At 41.3% G+C, this 6,752-nt stretch overlaps 1 pseudogene; it reads right to left on the bottom strand.

Moving 5' to 3' along the window:
• Nucleotides 1-2,309: 2,309 nt before the first annotated feature.
• On the bottom strand, nucleotides 2,310-3,618 carry LOC124086383 (ferritin heavy chain-like; annotated as a pseudogene).
• Between the last annotated feature and the right edge of the window lie 3,134 nt (nucleotides 3,619-6,752).

The raw sequence follows: 6,752 nt of genomic DNA, 5'->3' as shown, positions 1-6,752 counted from the left end.
AACCACATCATGCAGTGTTATAATTTCTACTGCAAAAGTTAAAAATAATTTTGAAAACTTGAGAGAAAGAAAGTCTATTGTTGTGGGAGGCCATCCTGGCTGGGTGAGGGGTGCTTAGAAACAGCTGTGTCAGAATTTTCCCCACCCTTCTCTAGGTCCGAGGGCTTGTCCATGCAGAGGCGTGCCTGGCCACTGCCCTGAAGACCCAATCGTCTCCCCTGACCTTGGGATGCTGCCCCCCTTAACCTTCATTGGATGGGATTTTCCCTGGAATTTTTTGTTCCCAATAAAAGTCCACTCCCTGGCGTGTTCTCTCTCTTGCTAGCCTCTTCAGTAAACCTCACTACCGCATTAGGTGGCTGGAGGCTGGAGCTAGGAGAAGCCGTTCTGGAGCTGGTTTTAAAGGTATTTCGAGTCTTGTCTCTTTAATTTAAAACTCCCTAGCATTTTCTCACAATTCAAACCTTCTTTAATGAAGCCAGTGCTGGACGCTTGGCAGATATTGTCCTAGCTATATTTTTGCTTACCGTGGTTCTTGCTTTCTTCCCAACATTACTAGATTCCTAATTCTTTTTCTGTCTAAAGAATTTCCTTGGGACTGGGGATACAGCTCATTGGTATACAGCACTTGCCTAACACATGAGTTCTTGGGTTCAATTCCCAGAGAGAGAGAGAGAGAGAGAGAGAGAGAGCGCCTCTAATAATGCAAATATTTTGTAATAGTCTTTTTGTAACAGATCTTTGTAATAGTTTCGTATGTCTCTGAGGTTCTGTTCAATCTTCTCACTCCATTTTCTCTCTCTGGTTTAGACTAAGCAATTCCTATCATCATCCCATGGTCATTTATTCTCTCTGTCCCTCCATTCTGCTGTTGATCCCACCCACTGAGATTAGTTTGAGTCATTGTTATTTTTCAACTCTAAAATTCATGTTTGGCAGCCACATCAATGTTTATAGCAGCACAATTCACAATAGCTAAACTGTGAAACCAACCTAGATGCCCTTCAATAGATGACGTAACATGAAACTCAAAAATATCATTTTACACTTTTTTTGAGCTGTAGGTTTCCGACACTGCTCTGGCAAGGGAGGTGGGGACACTGCCTTGTTACTACCAGATGGAAGTAGAGATGAAAGTTTCCCTTTCAGCCTCCATGGACACCTGTATGGTAAGGGCTCCTCATTACTGCCAAGCAGAGGTGGGATTTCCAGCTCCCTGTGTGGCCCCATCACCACTAGGCTGTAGTGAAAGTCCCGACTCTTCCCCAGTTCTGCTTTTTCACCCATGGCATGGGAGAGAAAGGGCACAGCCTAACTGCTGAATGCAGTGGAAGTCCAGGTGCTCCTCATGGTCTCCACTGACTCCACAAGGCATGAAGTCCCGGCTCTCCCTGCTTGGCTTTCTCCAAAGTGCTTTATGACGTCAGATTATTTTTTGCTTGTAGCATCCACATATGAAAGAAACATTCGACTCATTGGACTGGGTCTGGGTGCCTTCTTACAGCCTCACAAGGATGGAAATTCAGGTTCCCCACGTGTTTTAATGGCATGTTTGGAGCCAAGGATTGGTTTGGGTTATGGTTTGGGGGGGGTGTTTTTGTTTGTTTGTTTTAGAGCATTATAGTTATACATAGAAGTTGGGTTCATTTTTACAAAATCATCCGTGGGAACAATCTGATTTACTCCATCTCAGTTCCCATTGTCCCCTTTCCCTCCCCTCCCCCTCCCCCATTCTCCTTTCTCTACTCCACTGATCTTCCTTTTGTTTATTTATTTATTTACTTTTGATTGGTGCTTTTTACATAACATGATTTGTTGAATTCACTCCACATTCTCTCCCTTTTACCTTTCTTTCTCTTTCCTTCTTGATCTTGTTCTTCTACTCCAAAATGTTTTCTATATCTTTATGATATCAGATACCCCCATCTTCTTTCCCTTATTTTTTCTCTAGCTTCCACATATGGAAGAAGACATTCAACCTTTGATTTTCTCAGTTTGGCTTATTTCACTTAGCATGATGTCCTCCATTTCCATCCCTTTATTAGCAAATGTCATAATTTCATTCTTTTTTATGGTTGAGTAAAACTCCAATGTGTGTGTGTGTGTGTATTTCATGATTGATCATACAAAGCAAGATCTCAAAAAAACTCAAAACACACACACACACAAACGGAAAAAAACAAATAACCCCATCAATAAATGGATAAAAAAGCTAAACAGACTTTTCTCAACAGAAGAAACAAATGGTCAACAAATATATGAAGAAATGCAACATCTCTAGCAATCTGGGAAATGCAAATCAAAACCACATTATGCATGCACTGCCTTGGTGACCAGGGAAGTCACTTGCACGGCTATGGGAAAGTCAGGCTGAGGTTTAGCTCTCGTTGTCACTGTCTCCCAGGGTGTGCTTGTCAAAGAGATACTCTGCCATGCCCGATTCTGGGGCTCCCATCTTGCGCAAGTTGGTTACATGGTCACCCAATTCTTTGATGGATTTCACCTGCTCATTCAGGTAATGAGTCTCAATGAAGTCACACAAGTGGGGGTCATTTTTGTCAGTGGCCAGTTTGTGCAGTTCCAGAAGTGACTGGTTCACACTTTTCTCCAAGTGCAAAGCACATTCCATTGCATTGAGCCCACTCTCCCAGTCATCACGGTCTGGTTTCTTGATATCCTGAAGGAAGATTCGGCCACCTCGTTGGTTCTGCAGCTTCATCAATTTCTCGGCATGTTCCCTCTCCTCATGAGATTGGTGAAGAAAATATTTGGCAAAGTTCTTCAAAGCCACATCATCACGGTCAAAATAGTAAGACATGGACAGGTAGACAAAGGAGGCCTAGAGCTCCAGGTTGATCTGGCGGTTGATGGAGGCCTCCGAGTCCTGGTGGTAGTTCTGGCGCACCTGCGAGGGGGACGTGGTAGCCATGGCGGGCGGCTGAGGAGAGGCGCGGCGCTGGAGCGGCGGCAGAGGCCTGGGGCGGTCCGAGAGCGCTGTGAAGAGGTGGCGAAGGGCTGCTGGCTCTGAGCAGCGGCTGGGGTGGGGGTCGAGCGCCGGGTTCCGTCCAAGCACTGTTGAAGCAGGAAACCGCAGCGACTCTCTGGAAGAACATCTGGCCCATTTGTTTCTTCTGTTGAGAAAAGTCTGTTTATCTTTGTTGTCCATTTATTGATGGGGCTATTTGGGTTTTTTCTTGTGTATGTGTGTGTCTCTGTGTGTGTGTGTGTGTGTGTGTGTGTGTGTGTGTGTGGAGTTTTTTTGAGATCTTGCTTTGTATGATCAATCATGAAATGGGTCTGGCAAACAGAACTTATTTGAGTCACTAGGGGAAAAAAAAGTCTCATTCCATTATTCAAAGCATAATTCAATTATTAGATGCAAAAATCCCTGGAACAAGGGGGAGACCAGGTAAGCAATGAGTTTGTATGTTGAGATAACACAAATGCATACTTCAAATATTCTTTATTACTGTGGTCAAGTTAACTTAAGAGACCAAGCTAGAGACCAAGATAACTGACCATCAGAAAATGCTAGGACAATAGGAAAATACAGAAATTACTGGATTCTGGCTGTGAGTCAACACCAATTCTTAGAAGAATTCCAGAATATTCTCTCATCTACTGGTCAGAGGTGGACTTAGAAAATTTTCTTTCCATTTCTGTAACTTTGCCTTTGTTAATTTGAAGACTTTTGATTAAAAAAAAAAAAAGATTTCCACCAGGAAATTGTGACAATGAGCTGGACATTGAGCTGGAAGTTGAAAATTCCCCATGATTATTTTGGGATCTTCATACCACTGCATAAACAACCAATTGCTCTTTGTGCAGCAATTGATCCTAATTTTCAAGAAGCAATAGGAGTGTTGCTTCATAATGAGAACAAGAAGGAATATTTCTGGATCCAGAGGATCCTTGAAAGTAACTCCTGACCAATATTGCACTGTGAGCAGTCTCAGTGAGAATGTAAATCCTGGTACACAAAGAAGCGCCAAAATCTTCCTTCCTGCCTCCCAATAGCTACTAAGGAGTTTATGCATGGTCTGCTCATCAGAAAATCAATCATTCTCCCTCCTTTCCCACCTTTCATCTTTTAGTGAGAGATACCAAGACGAAAGGAATGGTTGGAGGCCAGTCCTTCTGGCAGTGCTACCCTGCAGAGAAAACCTCTAGCTGTTCACTAATATTTATTCTCCTATCTTCCATAGTAAGCAAAGTTTCACCAACATTAGCCCACACACTCTGGATTATTAGATGAAAAAAAGAAATCAGCGAATTTGTTCTTACAGTCACCAATTCAGAAAGTCTCTGTTTCAATTCTAATTCACACTCTAATAGCTCATTTCTGACTGATCTCAGGTCTGGTGTTCCACCTTTCTGACAATTCAGTGATGTCTATAACCAATCGATTCAGTACAGTTTTAAATACTCTTGAGGAAATAAATGCTATAATCAAACTTCAGCCTTTGCAGGAACTGAGAGGAAATTAATTGATAGTTCATCTTACAGAGCATTGCTTTGTGAGAGGTGATGCAAGATTTGCCAGGTTATTGCCCGCTCTGTCCTCCCCCTCTCCCACAATAATAGATCATCCACCTCTAGTTTTAATACATGACCAACCAGATTTCTTTGAAACCAGGTATATGACTAAGTCCTAGCCAATGGGGTATAAACAGAAGTGATTTGTGCAGCTTTCAGATTGGACTTTTCAAAGATGAGAGAATGCCCTCCACTCCCTCTATCTAAAATACAAATGTGGTGTGAGAGGCTTGCTAGTGGATCAGAGTATCACAGTAGATATAGCCAAAAAAACCCACATAGACACTAGGTCTGTGACACCAGAAACAGCAGTGAAAGAAGGAAAATCTTCTATCTTATTTGAAATACTTTTTATTTATTTACTTACTTACTTAGTTATTTGTTTATTTTTGCAGAGGGCACAAGAGGAAAGGTCTCATTAGAATAATGTCTTAGTTCATTTTCTGTTGCTCTAACAGAATACCTAAGTCTGAGTACTTTATAAAGAAAAGAAGCCTATTTTGCTAACAGTTTTTGGAGTTTGAAAGTCCAAAATCAGAGGCTCTATTTGTTCAGCTTCTGGTATCGACCTAATGGCAGATGATATCACAATGGTGGGACATGACAGATCACATAGAAAACAAGTCAGAGAGATTCAGAGAGAGGTCAGACTTGCTCTTTGTGTAACAGTGCACTTTCGTGGGAACTAACCAGAGTCCTGAAAGAATGACACCAATCTCTTAGAGTGATGCTTCAATGATCTAATTACATCCCACTAGGTTCTTCCTCTTAAAAGTTCCACCAACTCCCAACACCCCCAATATCACCACACTGAAGACCATTCCAAGCACACAAACCTTTGGAGGACGCACTCAGAAGTATCCAGACCGTAGCAAACAGCCCAACCAATGTTCTAACTAATGCACACAATTATGCTCCAAAAGTAAAACTGAGACACAGAAAAGGAAACTCAAATATGTGGATTGGGAGTCAGGGGAAAGTCTCTGTCTTCATCGGGGCCACTAACTTGCACAAGATCATTCACTTCTAACAGGTCTCAGCTTCTCCATCTGTAATCGCAGGCTGAACGGCCAACACTAAGATGAGAACATGCCATGCCAGAAACAATGAAAAGAAAAAGAATTAAGTAAATCTAGTCTTGTCGGAAGTGAATGTAATCCTAGGAAACCATTTTTTAAAAATGCATTTGACAGGGGGAAATTCATGCCCTTTTCTTTCTTTCTCCCTCCCCCACCCCCACCCCCACCTCGCCTTGGTGTTATTCTCCAAGACATTTGTGTTTTTGAATAAATCTTACACATTGAGTGCCAAAATTCCATCTGCATCCTCCCGCTGAGAAGTCATAATGCCATGTTTATGACACCGGGCTCTGTTTCCATGGGGATGATTGTGTCAATGTAATTCCAGCATTATGACTTCTGGGTATGTTTGAGAAAATGGGGGAAAGCAATGAAAAAATCTTCAAATATACACATTTGTTGTTATTCTGATAACTGACAGCTACAGAAATGATGCTGCTGAAAATAGAGAGTAGGAACCAGACAGATGCCCACCAGAGGCCCTACACCCTTCCTCCTTGAAGTTTTTTGTCTGTATCGTGATTAATTTTTGTTTAAATTTTTAATAGAGCACAATTTGCATGAGGCAACTGTAGGGCTTTTATCTGCTCCATTTCATTGCCTAAATCTTTCATCTGGGTGGGGACTGCATAAAGCTTATCCTGAATAATGGCTTCTATTATTTAAATCCATTACTCAAATTCAATTTTGCTAAGAAGCTATCACTCCTACTCCATCTGCAAATATGGAAACTTAAATGCAGAGATTTCTCCTGAAATTTTCCACAGGGAGGAAAAAAAAAAAGTCATCCATTTAAATGTATGCTTTGACCACTGCAAATTCAGCAGGAACACAATTTGAAACAACCTGTTTCTGTTTAAATAAAACTGGGATTTAAATTTTTTTGATTATAAAAATAATTCATGTTTACTGTAAAAAAGCAAATCAAACACTGAAGAAGCTAAAGTAGAAAGTAATGTTATATCCAAAATCGCTGTGTCCTACAGAAACATTTTCGTCTCTATACTTTTTCTAAATTTTTAAATCTATAGAAGCATGACTATTTACATAAATCAAAGCACATGATGCTGCAGCAGACTGAATTTTCCAAAGATGGCCACCCACGACGATATCCCTAAACTTGCATGCTCTTCCACA

This window comes from Marmota monax, unplaced genomic scaffold (genome assembly GCF_021218885.2).
Source record: "Marmota monax isolate L192 unplaced genomic scaffold, Marmota_monax_Labrador192_F-V1.1 WCK01_AAM20220418_F8-fsc00024, whole genome shotgun sequence".
Lineage (NCBI taxonomy): Eukaryota > Metazoa > Chordata > Mammalia > Rodentia > Sciuridae > Marmota > Marmota monax.
The sequence above is the reverse complement of the archived record's forward strand: the minus strand, read 5'-3'. Positions and strand labels throughout refer to the sequence as shown.